Raw genomic sequence first — 15,269 nt, 5'->3', positions numbered from 1 at the left:
CTTCACCTACAGGGTACCCAGCAAGCAGGACAGAAGGAGTCAGGTTGCAGGGCTCTGAGGTTGCCCTGGTGCCAGGCTCCCTGGATACACCATCACGGAGTCTCAGTGCTACTGTGTGCGGGTAGATTGATTGGTGATGCTGACCCCACTCTGCCTGCTGTGCTCCCTAGCTGCACACGTTCTGTGGGAACTTTGCTGTCCCCAGGGCAACTCAGTTGTGAAATGGAGAAGCAGTGAGGGCTCCTGTGACAGTTAATCTTCATCGGATTTTTAATCACCTTTAAGACAGCCTTTGGGTGTGTCTTTGAGGTTATTTCCAGGGAGGTTTAACGGAGGGGGACACACCTTGGATGTGGGTGATGCCATCCTATGAACAGAGTTCCGTGCCAAATGGAATAAAATGGAAAAAAGAGGAAGTCAGCTAAGCACTAACATTCAGCTCTCTCTACTTTTTGACTGTGGACACAGTGTTACCCAAAACTTAGCGTTCTCAGGGGTTGGAGAGATGGCTCAGTGGATAAGAACACTGGCTGTACTTCTGGAGGGCCTGGGTTCAATTCCCCGCACTTTACAGTCTACACTGGGACAACTGGGAAAGTAATCAGGAGTGGGGGAAGTGTAGGACTCCACTCTTCAAAGGCTCTAATATGTGTGAGAACAAATCAGTCTGAAAGAGACTGAACAGAGACTGTCTCTGGAGGAATTCCTCACCTGAAAACAACTGCCTAGAGGAATCTTTTTCCAGACTGGGAGACAAGACAAGTTACCCAGAGACTATTACCGCTGTGGCAGAAGAGAACCAGACCATGTGTTCAGCTGGCAACAAAGCTTGGCCTTGGCTTTGTAGCACACATGACACTAGCTTAAAGGCATGAAAAATGTGGAAGTGATGGAGGTTTGCACCAAGGTTCTAGAACGCTGCAGAGATTAGGCAATGTGTAGCAGGTTAGAGCCTCTGAAGAAAGGCCATTGCATAAAGCGGTGGAGGCTGAGAGTAAATTGGACAGACACCAGGACTGTGGAGATGACAGTACTCTGGGACCTCTCCTGAGGAAACCTGCAGAGCAAAGGTTGCATAGAGATTACCTGTGCTACGGGTGGCAGAGCTGGAAGGGCAGGGATGCCCAAGGCAGACTTGGTTAATGCCCAGATGATGCCAGCTTGATCCCAGATGCCAGACATGGAGCTATGTGGTTTGGTGTTTGTCCTGTCTTGCTTTGGTTCACTCTTTCCTGACGATGTTCCCATCCCTCCTTTTAGAATGGGAACGTTGATTGTGCCTTTGCAGATTAGAAATAGATAATGCTTTTTAGCTTACAGATGCTTACAGTTAAGAGTTTATCTTGAGCCTCAAATGAGATCTTGGAATTTGGGCTTTTGAATGGTGCTGAGATTTTAAAGACTGTGAGGGTTTTTGAAGGTGAATTGAATGCATTTGGCATCTCGAAATGGACATGACCCTTAGAGGCCAGGGGTAGAATGTAACCATTTTTGAAGTGGTTTGTTTGGGTACATGATGGCTATTCTTGGTTGTCAACTTGACTACATATAGAATTAGCTAAAGCCCAGGTACACTAGCTAGGTACACCTGTGAGGAAGTGAAGGGTTTTTCTAAATTAAATCATTTGAAGTGGGAAGCTCTACCTTTAATCTGGGCAGCCTATATAATTCTAGTGTCTGTCTATATAAAGGACATGGGAGAAGGAAGCTGCTGCTCTTTGCCTGCTTGCTTTAACTCTCACCGATAACTCAATTCCTTTATTAGCCATAGAGCCTACTTCTTTGGGATTCCAGCATATACTGAAGACCAACAGAGACATCCAGCCTTGTGAATGGAACAACTCCTGGATTCTTGAACCATTCATTGGTAAACAGCCAATGTTGGATTAACTAGACCACCACCCATAAGCATTCTAATAAATCCTGTGTGTGTATGTGTGTGTGTGTGTGTGTGTGTGTGTGTAAATACAATTAACAGAATAATATATACTTATTCTATCAATTCTGTTCCTCTGGAGCAGCAGTTCTCAACCCATGGGTTGCAACTCTTTGGAGTTCCAATGACCTTTTCACAGGAGTCACCTAAGACCATTGGAAAACAGATATTTACATTACAATTAATAACAGTGCCAAATTACAGTTACAAAGTAGCCACAAAAATAATTTTATGGTTGGGGTCGCCACAACATGAGGAACTGTATTAAAGGGTTGCAGAATCAGGAAGGTTGAGAACCACTGCTTTAGAGAATCCTGACTAATACAGGGGGCCAATTAAATGGACAAGTAGTAGACTTCGGGTGGTTAATTTTCATTGTCAAGCTGACTAGATTTGAAGTTCTCAGAGATGTGCCTCTGGACATATCTCTGAGCCCATATTGTGAGGGCTAAAGTTATGTTTTAAGTTTTAATTATTGTGCTTGAGAGATCTGTAAAACAAAATTGCCTCTCACCTGGAAGCCTCATCTGTAAAGCCCCACTTGCCCAAGGACAGATAAGTTCCTGGAATGCTTGGGGCTGCTGTTCATGTAAGATAACAAACCGTGTGTTTTCATGTCTGTGAACAAGGTTGGTTGCCCCACCTGCACAGAATGTACTTGATCACTCGTAAGTAGAATGTGTGTAAGCAGAGAACACGTCAGGATGTATGCTTGCCCCGATTGGATGGGGGCAGGAAGTATGCAACCCTTGTGCGTTTTGCATTGTAAACACCTAACTAATGTAATTCGATGCCATTCTCTGGGAATCTCAGGTATGGACCTGGCCAGTGTCCATCATCTTGGTCAGTATGGAATAAAGCTTGCCTCATATTTGGCTCAAAAATTATGGTAGTGGTCTTATTCTCACCTAGTGTGATGAACAATATCTCGAGAGATTTAAATGAGGAGGGAAGAAACGCTCTAAATGTGTGCGTCTCTGCCATGGGTTGATCCTGGACTGAAAACAAAGCAAAAAGGGAGAACATGAACCAAGCACCAGAATTTATGTCTTTCTGCTTTCTGACTGCAGATACAGTGTGACCAGCTCCTCACGCTCCCATCACCAAGTATTCCTGCCATGGCCCTGTATGCTCTCTTATGCTGAGCCCAAAAGTCCTTCCTTCCTCTGTGTCTCTTGTTAGGGATTTTTTTTTACAACAGCAGAAAGCACCTAGTACAGCTCTTACTAACACCACCTTCAGTTTCTGTGAGCGCAGATGGGAAGACTAGAGCTGGACAGCGTGGGACATATTTTCAATACCGAAAAACCTGGTTATTGGGGACATCTCATGAGTTAGTTTGTCTTTGTTGCTGATATAATTACCATGGCCAAAGGCAACTTGGGGCCAAGAGTGTGTGGTGAGGAGGGTTTTATTTTACAGCTTATGACTATCATCAAATAAGCCAGGAACCTAGAGTCAGGAACCCAGAGGCAGGAACTAAAGCAGAGGTCATGAAGCCACTGCTTACTGGCTTGCTCTGTTTACTTTCTTACACATACAAGGTACATGCCCAGGGATGGTACCTTCCTTAAAGGATGGTATCTTTAAGTGGCCTGGGCCCTTAAAGATAATAATCCCACAGGCTTGCCTACAGACAATCTGAGGGAGACACGCCACCCCATTAGGATTCTCTCTTCCCAGATAACTTTCTCTTGTGTCAAGTTGACAAAAAGTTAACCAGCATATCTCAAGACATTATAGGACACATATTAGGAAAAAGGATGTTAGGGGGACTGTAGAGATGGCTCAGCAGTTAAGAGTACTGGCTGCTCTTCCAGAGGACCTGAGTTCAATTCCCAGCAACCACATGGTGGTTCGCAACCATCTGGAATGAGATCTGGTGCCCTCTTCTGGTCTGCAGGCATATATGTAGGAAGAATACTATATACATAATAAATAAATCTTTAAAAAAAGAAAAAAAGGGCCTTAGACAAACTGAAGGCAAATCAGTATAATTTTAGAAATCTCTACGGATTCCAAACTGGAAAAAGAAAACAGCCACCTACTGGGTACCATGAGTAGATAGGAGTCTCTCCATCAGTAGCAAGACCTTGATCCAAGGCACCTTCACCATCCAAGACCTCCTCTCAACTGTTACCCGCATCCCCATACAGAACTCCATCTTTCTACCCAGAACCCCATCTCTACCAATACACAAATATCTACCTTCAACTCCATCTCTACCCACAACTCCATCCAGTTCCATCTTGATTCTCAGTACCGTCTCCTCCCCTCAGCCATGTCTCTACTGTAAACTCCATCTCCATCTTCAACCTGTCTCCACCCTCAGCTGTCTGTGGCATCGCTTGATCCTGAACACCTGACTGGGCAATGCGGGAATGAGCAAATGGCAGTGATGAAACAGCAGGCACACACACCAGAAAGGCTGGGACTGGGTGGCTGTGCTCACTCTGATGGGGAGCACCTGCTGTGCAACCTGCAGTCAGCCCATTTATCAAGTGCAGCACAGGAGGAGGGGTGAGCTCATCTTGGTGGGAGGTCTCAAGTTGCAGTCGTCCAGGAGGAGAAAGCTTCCTTTGCTAGTTTTAGTGTAAACTGTCAACACCCACACAATAGACCAGAGGAAGTCTTTGCCATTTCTCTGAACCTGAACCAGGGAAGGCTTTGCCATTGCTGTGGATCTAAGACACTGGGGTCCCTGACATGACTATGCCCATGTCAACAACACACATTCACCTAGGACTTCATCCACTCACCACAGCTGTGTCTCTACACTCAGCTCCATGCCCACCCTCAGCTCCATCTCTACCCTCAGCTCCATCTCTACACTAATCTCCAACTCTAGACTTGGCTCCATCTCTACACTCAGCTCCATTTCTACCCTCAGCTCCATCCCAACCCTCAGCTCCATCTCTATACTAATCTTCATCTCTAGACTTGGCTCCATCTCTGCACTAATCTCCATCTCTACACTAATCTCCATCTCTAGATTTGGCTCCATCTCTACACTTAGCTCCATCATCTCTACACTCAGCTCCATCTTTACACTCAGCTCCATTTCTACACTTGGCTCCATCTCCACATTTAGTTCCATCATCCCCATACTCGGCCCCATCATCTCCACACTCGGCTCCATCATCTCTATGCTCAGCTCCATTTCTACACTTAACTCCATCATCTCTACACTTGGCTCCATCTCTACACTTGGCTGCATCCCCACCCCTGGCTCCATCTCTACACTCGGCTGCATCCCCACCCCTGGCTCCATCTCTACACTTGGCTCCATCTTTACACTTGGCTTCATCATCTCTACACTCGGCTCCATCTCTACACTTGGCTCCATCATCTCCACACTTGGCTCCATCATCTCTACACTTGGCTCCATCTCCCTACCTATCTCCATCTTCACCTTCAAACACATCTCTCCCCTTATTCTCTTCTCCATCCTCTTCATCCTTTCCACCCAGAGAGATGGGTGCAGGTGGTTCCAGCTCCTCTGAATCAATATTTACCAGGCTGAGAACAGGTCACCAGGGTCTGGTGGTTCTGGTGGCACAGTGCCCAGACATTACTCTGGCTGCAGTGCTGTGCAGAACTGAAAATTCTCTGGATTCTCTCAATTACTTTTGGAAAAATAGCAACTGGTTTTTTTTTTTTTTTTTTTTTTTTTTTTTTTTTTTTTTTTTTTTTTTTTTTTTTTGCCATGAAATGATCATTAATGCCTGGAGGTAAGGGAAATCTCAGGATCAAACCCTGTTGGGAAAATGAAACTCACCCAGTGGCTAGGCAGAGATAGAGATGAAATTTTCTGAGCAGCACCTCCACCCTGGGCTATTCCTCCAGGCCAGCTTCCTCAGAGGTCCAGTGTCAAAGTCTGAATTGACGATTGTGTATAACTACCTTCTCTTTTGGACACAGGCAAAGGCAACATACTGAACCAAATTCCTATTACCTGAGCCTCCATAGATGCTAACAGTGAGCAAATCCGATGGGCAGAGAAGCCCCCAGAACCCTGAGGGGCCCAGGGCTAGCTTCAAGTCAACAAACCCTTTGCCTGCAAGCATATGGGTGGCTTCTATGTGGCTTTCTGTGACGGTTGTGAGTTGACGATGACTTTTACCAGCTGTCATTCTCTCTGGAACCAGAGGTCTGGGATTAAATTGTAGACTGATCAGTTCCTCCTTGGGTCTTCCTCCTTTCCCTATGTCCCCACAGGGATATCCCTGAACATGCCTATGTCCCTTTCCTATGAGGACACTGGATGAGGGGCACCCCCAAAGGCTTCATGATGAACTTCATCTTTTTCAAGGCCCTTTCTCCAAGTATACTCACATTCTGAGTCCTGGGTGGCCAGGGCTTTACTAAGAAGGTGTAAGGAACATCCCTGATGTGGGATGTCCTTCTGTATACATGTTTCTTTTATTGGTTTGTGAATAAAACTGTTTTGGTAAATTGCTTAGTAGAGTAAAGCCAGGCAGAAAATCTGAACAGAGATAGAGAGAGAAAGAATAGGACAGAGTCAAAAGAGATGAAGGGGTAACATGTCACACCGTTAAGCCACAGCCTCGTGGCAACACACAGATTAATAGAAATGGGCTAATTTAATAGTTAGAGCTAGCCAATAAGAAGCCTAAGACACTGGTCAAACAATTGTAACTAATTATAAGCCTCAGAGTGGTTATTTAATAAGTGGCTTCAGGATCAGGTAGGTGGAGAAAACTGGTTCAGGGGGACCAGCAGGACAGAGAATGCTTCTAACTGTATCTGTTAGTCCACTGTGGGGTTAACCTACATGGCCCACTTTGGGTCCAGGGGCTTGTGTGTATGCCTGCTCAGGGTTAGGAGAAAAGTAGCTGAGAGTGCACCAGGGGCTCAGTACTCCCCTCCTGGGCAACTGGCCAAATTGGGTCTGCTAGGCATACACAGGCAGGAGAGCATGGTGGATTCCTATCACCATACACAGAGACATTTCCAGGCCGCGCAGTGCATTGCATGGTAGTTTTAGTTTTTACTCAGACTAAAAGGGTTTATGTGTTGTACACTGCTTTAGAGTTGAGGTGGTGAGCATGGCTCCCACCCGCCAGTCCCAGAGCTGGTGATGAACGTACCTCTGCCCTGTTAAAAGGCCGAGAGAGGCAGAACCAGCACCCAGCGCCTACTGCGACCACACCGCTTACCATTTAAAAAATGCTCCTGGGCCAGGCGGTGGTGGCGCACGCCTTTAATCCCAGCACTCGGGAGGCAGAGGCAGGCGGATCTCTGTGAGTTCGAGACCAGCCTGGTCTACAAGAGCTAGTTCCAGGACAGGCTCCAAAGCCACAGAGAAACCTTGTCTCGAAAAACCAAAAAAAAAAAATGCTCCTGGTCAGAAAAGGGTTTCAGATACACAATAAGGACAGATTCGTATGTAAAAGACCTCTAAATGGGTTACATTGTGTTTGATAAATGTGCATAGAATTGAGAAAGAGAAAAAAAGTAAAAACAGTCATAGATTAAAATGATTTAAAATCCTTAAAAAGAAAGAGTAATAAAATATATGTATATTAAGTCACATAAAGATGGAAAATATACAAAGAGGCTGGACTTTTATATTATTGTGTTTCCTTTGAATTTTTGACTACAGAGAGATATTTGATTCTGGGGGCTGCTAAGCTAAATCAACATATATATTTTAAAGCCAACTTGATTTCAAAATTTGAGTCTAAGTTATGTTACTTTTAAAAAGAGGTTCTGCTTTTGTTTCCATGGAGGATTAAAACCTGTGGATTTCTTCAAGATTAATGTGGTTTGATGGACCAAGACCCCCAAAAGGTCTTCCCAAGCTGTAAAAATTCTTCATTCAACAAACAGCAAAAAACAGTTTAAAAAACTGTGCCCAAATTCCCAAAAAGATTGTTTATAAATGTTTGTTTTATTTAAAAAGAGCTGATTATAAATGGTTAATGGTCATAACCAATCCCTTTTTTAAAAAGGGGAGATATAATATAGAAATAAAAACATTGGTATAAATTTTGGTCTATTGATACAAATTTAAGGTCAATTTTGCTACTATATATTTTTTCTACCCTTGTTTAAGGTATTATGTTTATGCAGCTTATTTTTAAATGTTACAAATAAAAGAAATACAGATTAATAGATAGTCATCTATAATAATCAAACTTTTAGTCATGTTAGTTAGGTTTTCTAGATGTATTTCAGTTAGATAATCTTTAATACTTCAAAGACCTACATAATATGGCATTTAAAAGGTTTTGAAAACTTTGACTTTTCTTGACAGTGAGAAATGTCTGCTTCTGGCAGCACCAATTACTTCAGAGAGGTTGATGGGCATTGAAGAAACTCATAGAATTTGCCTTCAATGTGACAAGCCATTTGGGCAAGAAACTGCTCTTGCTTGGACTACTTAATGGTATGCTGTATGAACTGAGCTTGCAGGACCCACAAAAAAACTGAGTATTAAACTTTCCAAAAGATGGCATGGCCCTTCAGAATTTCTGCTTCACGGAAAAAACTGCCAGACATTCTGTAGGACACAGAAGAAAGGAACTGACAAACTTTGCCAGTACAAGGCAGAACAGATCTTCAAGTTTCCTGCTTCATGGAAAGTCTACTGGATACTATGGGCTTGTAGGCTGAATATGGATGCCCAAACATCACAGAAGAACTTTGGGTGACTATCCAGGCAGTGAGATAGATGTCTCTGTCAATCCTAGAGTTTTGGAAGTTACTTGCAATGTCCTTTCTGCTTTCTTATGTAATATTATATCCTTCTGGGGTCTTTGATGGATTTGAAGACAGGTAATTATAGTTTTTTTTTAGTTATGATAAAAGATAAATTAGAGACAAAGCTTTAGATCAAAAAGATAAGAAAGATAATAAAATATTTTCTTTAATTTTTGCCTAATACAAATAGACTATATATTGTGACTGTAATTCTTGCTTGATAACTGGTTTTTTATATGTAATTTTACTATGTTAAAGTTAAAACTTTTCTTTTTATTTAAACAGAAAAGAGAATACTTTTAGCTACACACCCCAGTAACAAGGACCATAGTAACCAGCCCCTCAGAGCCCAGAGCTTTGGAATCTAGCTTACGCTGCTAGGTGATCACAACACGTTCAGTGACTGACACATTCATTGACTGGGAGAGACGAGGAGATGTGCACACTGTCCAGCAGTCCCTGGACCTCCTGCCCATGAAAAGACAGAGGGGTGGTAGAAGGAGGGGTAGATGCTTCTAAAATGGATTTTCTTAAAATTAATCAATTAGTTGTTTTTATTTCTTGAGACAGAATATTTCTATAAAGCACAGGGCCTTCAATGAGCAACTATCCTCCCTCTAAAGCTATTTGCGTGCCCCAACATAGCCAGTTCCAAGCAGGCTTTTACACCCTCCTCTGCACTCTTGGGTTCTGAGCCTCAGTTTCCCCTATCTGTAAAATAGACCTCATGGAGTCCTCATTGCCAAGTCAGGTGAGTTGGGATTTGGGTGAATCCAGACCAGAGTATGCTTCGGACACAGTAGCTTTTTTAACACCAGCAACGGCAGGACCTGGAAGCCATGTCTGAGGAGAAAAGGCCACTGCCCTCTAGTGTCAGGTCTCTGGCCAGTGACAACGTTCAAGCCAGACCTAAGAGACAGTTACCCCTCTATACACTCAGCTCTGTTCCCTCTCTGAGAAACGGCTCTGCCTCAGGGAAGCAGGTCACTCCCCTGCTGTGGAGCCTGCTGGAGAAGTGGTACCCTCCTTGGGAACCACAGGTCCATGCACACTGAGCCTATCTGGGTTCAGTGGCTTGCAGAACGGCCTTAGCCCATGACTTTTCATTGAAGACCGCCTGCTTTTGGACAAACAGCAGAGGCACAGTTCATAGCAGGCTGGATGACCATTAATGAAGCCTGATAGGCATCAGCTGTGTACTGAAAGAGGCCATTCTGTGGTTGGACATTCTGAGGGATGTTCACCTTGTACTGCATCCAGGTACTGATAGGAGAGGTTATTAGGATGAGACACTCTGCTGGGATTGTCCTAGGAAGGTGACCAACAGGCTCCTGAGTCCCTCTGAGTAGGATCTTGGCTCCTGACCCAGAAGGCCAATGGAGGCCCCTCCTGGACTCTGCATCCAGGCAGCAACTTTCCCCAAAGTTTGGAAAATGTATCTGGTATATGGCTGTGGTGGAGGAGGTGGTGGTGGTGAGGTGGCAGAGACATGCTAAGTGAATACGGATGTTCAGAACTCAAGCCAGGGCCCCACAGCATAGGGGTCAGATGTAGAGCGCTGGGGCCTACGCCCACACCACCTTCTTATTCTCAGCCATAGTTCTTGGTGCCCGTGCAGACCTACACGGTTCTTAGGCTACACCTCGCCCCTCTGGCCCACCACCTGGCCCTGGCTCTGATGAGAGATTTGCTGCTTCTGCCTGGGAAGACTGAGCCCTGTCCACTGCTTGGATAAGCATGTCAAGTCTCTGATGAGACCCAACCCTAAATGAGATGCTCATCCACTTGCCGGCAGGATGCTGGTTAATCACTTCGTCCCTGAACTCTTGAGAAAGAGCAGTTGGCTCTGTGACCACCAGTGGTCAGATGAGTCACTAGCTGAGCCATCTTAGCCTTGTGGGCCTTGTACTTTATTGAGGTGAAAGGCAACACACACACACACACACACACACACACACACACACACACACGCACACACACACAGCATCTTCTTTTTCTTTTATTTTTATTTGGGATTGAACTCAGGGCCTTGTGTATGCTAGACTAGTACTCTACAATTGAGCTACATCCCCAGCCCTTCTTTTTACCTTTGTTTTATTTTATTCTACATATTTTGAGTGTATGTGTACTTTTGCTTTTTTTGTTTGTTTGTTTGTTTTTCGAGACAGGGTTTCTCTGCAGCTTTAGAGCCTGTCCTGGAGCTAGCTCTTGTAGACCAGGCTGGTCTCGAACTCACAGAGATCCGCCTGCCTCTGCCTCCCGAGTGCTGGGATTAAAGGCGTGCGCCACCACCGCCCAGCTTGTATGTGTACTTTTGTGTGTGTGTATGTGTGTGTGTGCATGTATGTGTGTTGGTACATGTGCACATGTATGCATTTATATAAAGAGGTCACAGGTTGATGTTGGATATTTTCATCAATCACCCTCAATCTTATTTCTTTAATTAAAATTATTTCTTAGGTTTTATTGAGAGAGACAGAGACAGAGTCTTATTTCTTGTTGAGAATATGAAGGTCAGAAGACAACCTATGGAAGTGGGTTCTCTCCATCCACCATGTGGATTCTGTAGCTTGAACTCATATCATCAAGCTTGGTGGCAGGTACCTTTACCACTGATATGCTTGTCAGATCCACCTCCTTTTTTGAGACCGGGTGTTTTATTGAACTTGGAGCTCGCTGATTGCCCAGACTGTCCATTCAGGAAATCCTGGGGATCTGCCTGTCTCCCCCTCCCCAGAACTAGGATTTCAGGCATGAACTGCCATGCCTAGGGGTTGATGTCAGGGCTGGGGATCCACACTCAAACTTGTGCAGCAAGCATTTTATCAACTGAACCAGCTTGCTAGCCCCTTACCTGTATTTTGAACAGGGTCTCACTAAGTTGCCAAGACTGCCCTTGAACCTTTGTCCCTCCTACCTTAGCTCCTACATGTTAGAATTAGAAACCTGTACCTTGCCTTTTTTTAAAAAAAAAAAACATTTTTATGGTTTATTTAACTTTATTTTAGTGCATTAGTGTGAAGGTGTCAGATCCCCTGCAACTGGATCTTCAGACAGTTGTGAGCTGTCATGTGGTGCTCGGAATTGAACCCCGGTCCTCTGGAAGAGCAGTCAGTACTCTTAACCACTGAGTCATCTCTCCAGCCCCTGTACCTTGTCTTAAACCTTAAACTGTCTTAAACTGAATAACTCCGTAGCATTTCAGGCATAATGTCATATAATCGCCACCACAGGCTACTTACAGAACTTTCTCATAACCTCAGAGAAAGCCCATGTCCCTTAGCTGTCCCTCCCCAAGCTCTGGTGACCTCTGACCTGCATCTGCTTGTTTTGTTTGTTTTTGCAAGTACCAGGGACCGAACCTGGGGCTGTACAGATGCTAGGTAAGAGCCCCACCACAGAACCATAACCCCACCCAGGTCCTGCCTCTCTGGAACAGCCTGTTCTGACACAGAAGTGTTTAACATTAGCCCTGCAATCTGGCTCCTGCATTGGCCTGTTCTTTGAAGCTGATCTATGCTGTGGTTCGTGTTGGCTCCTCTCCTTTGCATGTCTGAGTAAGATCTCATGCTGTGTGTATACAAGAAGGCCAAAGTGTGGCCCCAGCAGGTGTGTCCATGTCTGTTCCTCTGCCCCTGAGTCTGCACTGTGGCCCTGTTTGGAAGGATGGTGTTAGCTTTTTCGTTACTGTGGTCAGACATCTGAGGGAAATAACAAGTGGGGCAAAGGTTCATTTTTGGTTCACAGTTTCAGAGGTTAGTCCTTGGTCACGGGACTCATTGCTTCTGGGCTCGAGATGAGAGGCATGACATCACTGTGAGGAGGGTGGAGCAAAGCTACTCTTCTCACAGCAACCAAGAAGCAGAGAGGAGCAGAGAAAGGAGTCACGGACAAGATGTAGTCCTCAAGGCCACACCTCCAGAGACTATTTTGCCAATCAGGTTCTACTGCCTACTTTCCTGATAAAGCCATCAGAATAAATCAGCCCATGGTCACACATGGTCAGAGCTCTAGCAATCCAGTCACGTCCAGAAGCCATCACCTGACTTAGGAGGTATGTTGTGGGTACAGTCAGGGTAGGATCCACACATGGGCTGTTCCCGAGTTATCTGGGTTAGCCCTAGGTCCAATGACTGTGACCTCATAATAGAAGATAAAGTGGGATTTTGGGGGAACAGAGAGACCCAGGGAAGTCTGTGAAGATGGAGGCAGAGGCCAAACAGATACCACCACAAACCTTGAGGACCTGGAGTTCCCAAAGAGCTGGAGAACATGCAAGGCCCTCCTGGTGCCTGCAGACTTGCCTTAGCTTCCGACTTCTGGGCCTCAGACAGGGATACAAAGTGTCAGTTGTCTTAAACTAACAACCTGCAGCCTCAGCTCTTCAAGTACAGGTGGGAACAGGCAGGAAGGACCTGCCCTCTGTGCAGAAGCCAGGGTGCTGAATGCTCACCTGTTCTGCTACATGTGGGTCCTGGGCCTTCCCCAACCCAGACTAGCTGGGTCCCAGGCCAGGTCCAGGCAGAAGCCAGTGCTCTTCAGCATGTCCTACCTGCCCTGGGGAGCAGACTGCAGGGGCAGCAGGAGTGGAACCTCCCAAGCCGCAAGGCCAAGGTGAGGTGTCACAGTCTCAGCCCCGAGAGAGTGACAAACCACTCTCTTTGCCTTGGACTCTCTGGTCTCAGCTCAGAAAGCCCCATTCTTGGGAAGCACTGAGCCTAACCCTTACAAGCCAGCTCTCCCAGGGTTATTATTACAGGTTGGTTCTCTCTTCCTGGCAGGAGGCATTGCCTCTCAGCCACATCCTTGGCCCTCCTCATCTCCTGAAGACACCAGAGTTGAAGATCCCAAATAGTTTGAGTTCACTGGTCTTAAACAGTACAGTGCAGTGTGTTGGTGTCCTGGGCTTTCCCTGTCACCCCTCTGCATGGAGTCTCTGCCCTGTTCACAAACAGCTCTCACCATTCCAAATGCTAAAATGGAAGGCTGAATCAGGAGGATACTATAAATTTGAGGCCAGACTGGGCTTCAGAGTGAGTTGAAGGCCAACTTGGATTATAGAGCCCAACTCTGTCTCAGATTTTTCTTTTTTAAGAGGGGGTCTAGGGACATGGCAGAATTGATAGAATTCTTGTCTATCACACACAAAGTCCTGGTTCAGGTCCCAGCATCACGTAAAACCGGGCATGGATGTGTATGCCGGTAATCTCAGCACTTGGAAGATGTAGAGAGGAGGATAAAAGTTCAAGATTAAATTTTTTGTTGTTGTTGTTTTGCTTTTCAAGACAGGGTTTCTCTGAGTAGCTTTGGAGTCTGTCCTAGAATTTGCTCTGTAGACCAGGCTGGCCTTGAACTCACAGAGATCTGCCTGCCTCTGCCTCCCGAATGCTGGCATTAAAGGCATGCTCCACCAGCCAGTTTAAGATTTAAATTTTTTATTTTTGTTTTGTGTAACAGTCCTGGCTGTCCTAGAGCTCACTTTGTAGACCAAGCTGGCCTTGAGCTTACTTACTGAGATCTGCCTGCCTCTGCCTCCCAAGTGCTGGGATCAAAGGCGTGTGCCACCACCGCCTGGCTAAGATTAAAAATGTTAAAGGATGCAGTTACACATGCACATACACACACATACACACATACATGTACACATATGCACACACATGCATACACACACTTTTCTTTTAGTTAAAAAAAATAAGATCAAGATTATTCTTGCCTACATAATGAGTTCAAGGCCAGCCTGGGCTACATGTGACCCTGTCTTAAACAGACAGAATAAAGCAAAACAGAAACAAACACGCTCCAATGGATGTCAGGTATGAAGGGGCTGTACCTTTATTGTCACCTATTCTTAGGTGCCCCATCTGTGGGGAACTGAGACCATGTGGCCCACTGACTGGAGTGGTGGAGATGGAGTCCTAGTCCCGCCCACAGGCCTGCTCCAGCCTGAGTTCCCTCCAGCTGTCCATAACTCAGTCTCCAGCTGATTTTATCACTGGCATTTTAGGGAAAGTGAAATTCTCCCTGGAGAAACAGCATTTGTCCAAAGCAGCTTTTGGAGTCTGGGTTAAAACCCTCTGGGAAGTTCCAGGAGAGAAAATGTGGTTTTGATTTTCCAGAGCAGCCTGGAGCAGAGTTCAGTGCTTGCTCAGACTCAGCAGGTCTGCCCTTGCACTCCCCAAGGGTTGGGGAGCGACAATCCTGAGGTCAGGACACAGGAGAGTGGCCTGGTCCACCGAAGGTGCTTCCCCAACTGGCTCCAGCCTCAGACAGAACCAGAATCAGCTGCCAGAGCTCAGCTGGGCCGTGATTAAGATCAGTAAGGAACCTGGATAGGGATTGGGTTTGCCCCATAGTTGGGAAACTCAGCACTGAGCCACCCCTCAATGAAAACTGGGGGCACACTTGATCCTTAGGCCCTTCTAACACTGGATAAAGAGTATGCTGAGCTGAAATCCTGGGTCCAGCACATGTCTGGTTCACTCTCTATCTGCCCGCTCCCCTGCACTCATTTCTGGCTTGTTACTTACAAGAGCTCTAGGAGAAGGGCATCCCACATTCTGCCCAAGCCTGGCCCTGGGGCCAGGAAGGCACCGATGTTTCCCTCTGT

The sequence above is a fragment of the Arvicola amphibius genome, chromosome 4 (genome assembly GCF_903992535.2).
Source record: "Arvicola amphibius chromosome 4, mArvAmp1.2, whole genome shotgun sequence".
Classification (NCBI taxonomy): domain Eukaryota; kingdom Metazoa; phylum Chordata; class Mammalia; order Rodentia; family Cricetidae; genus Arvicola; species Arvicola amphibius.
This window is presented reverse-complemented; position numbering follows the sequence as displayed.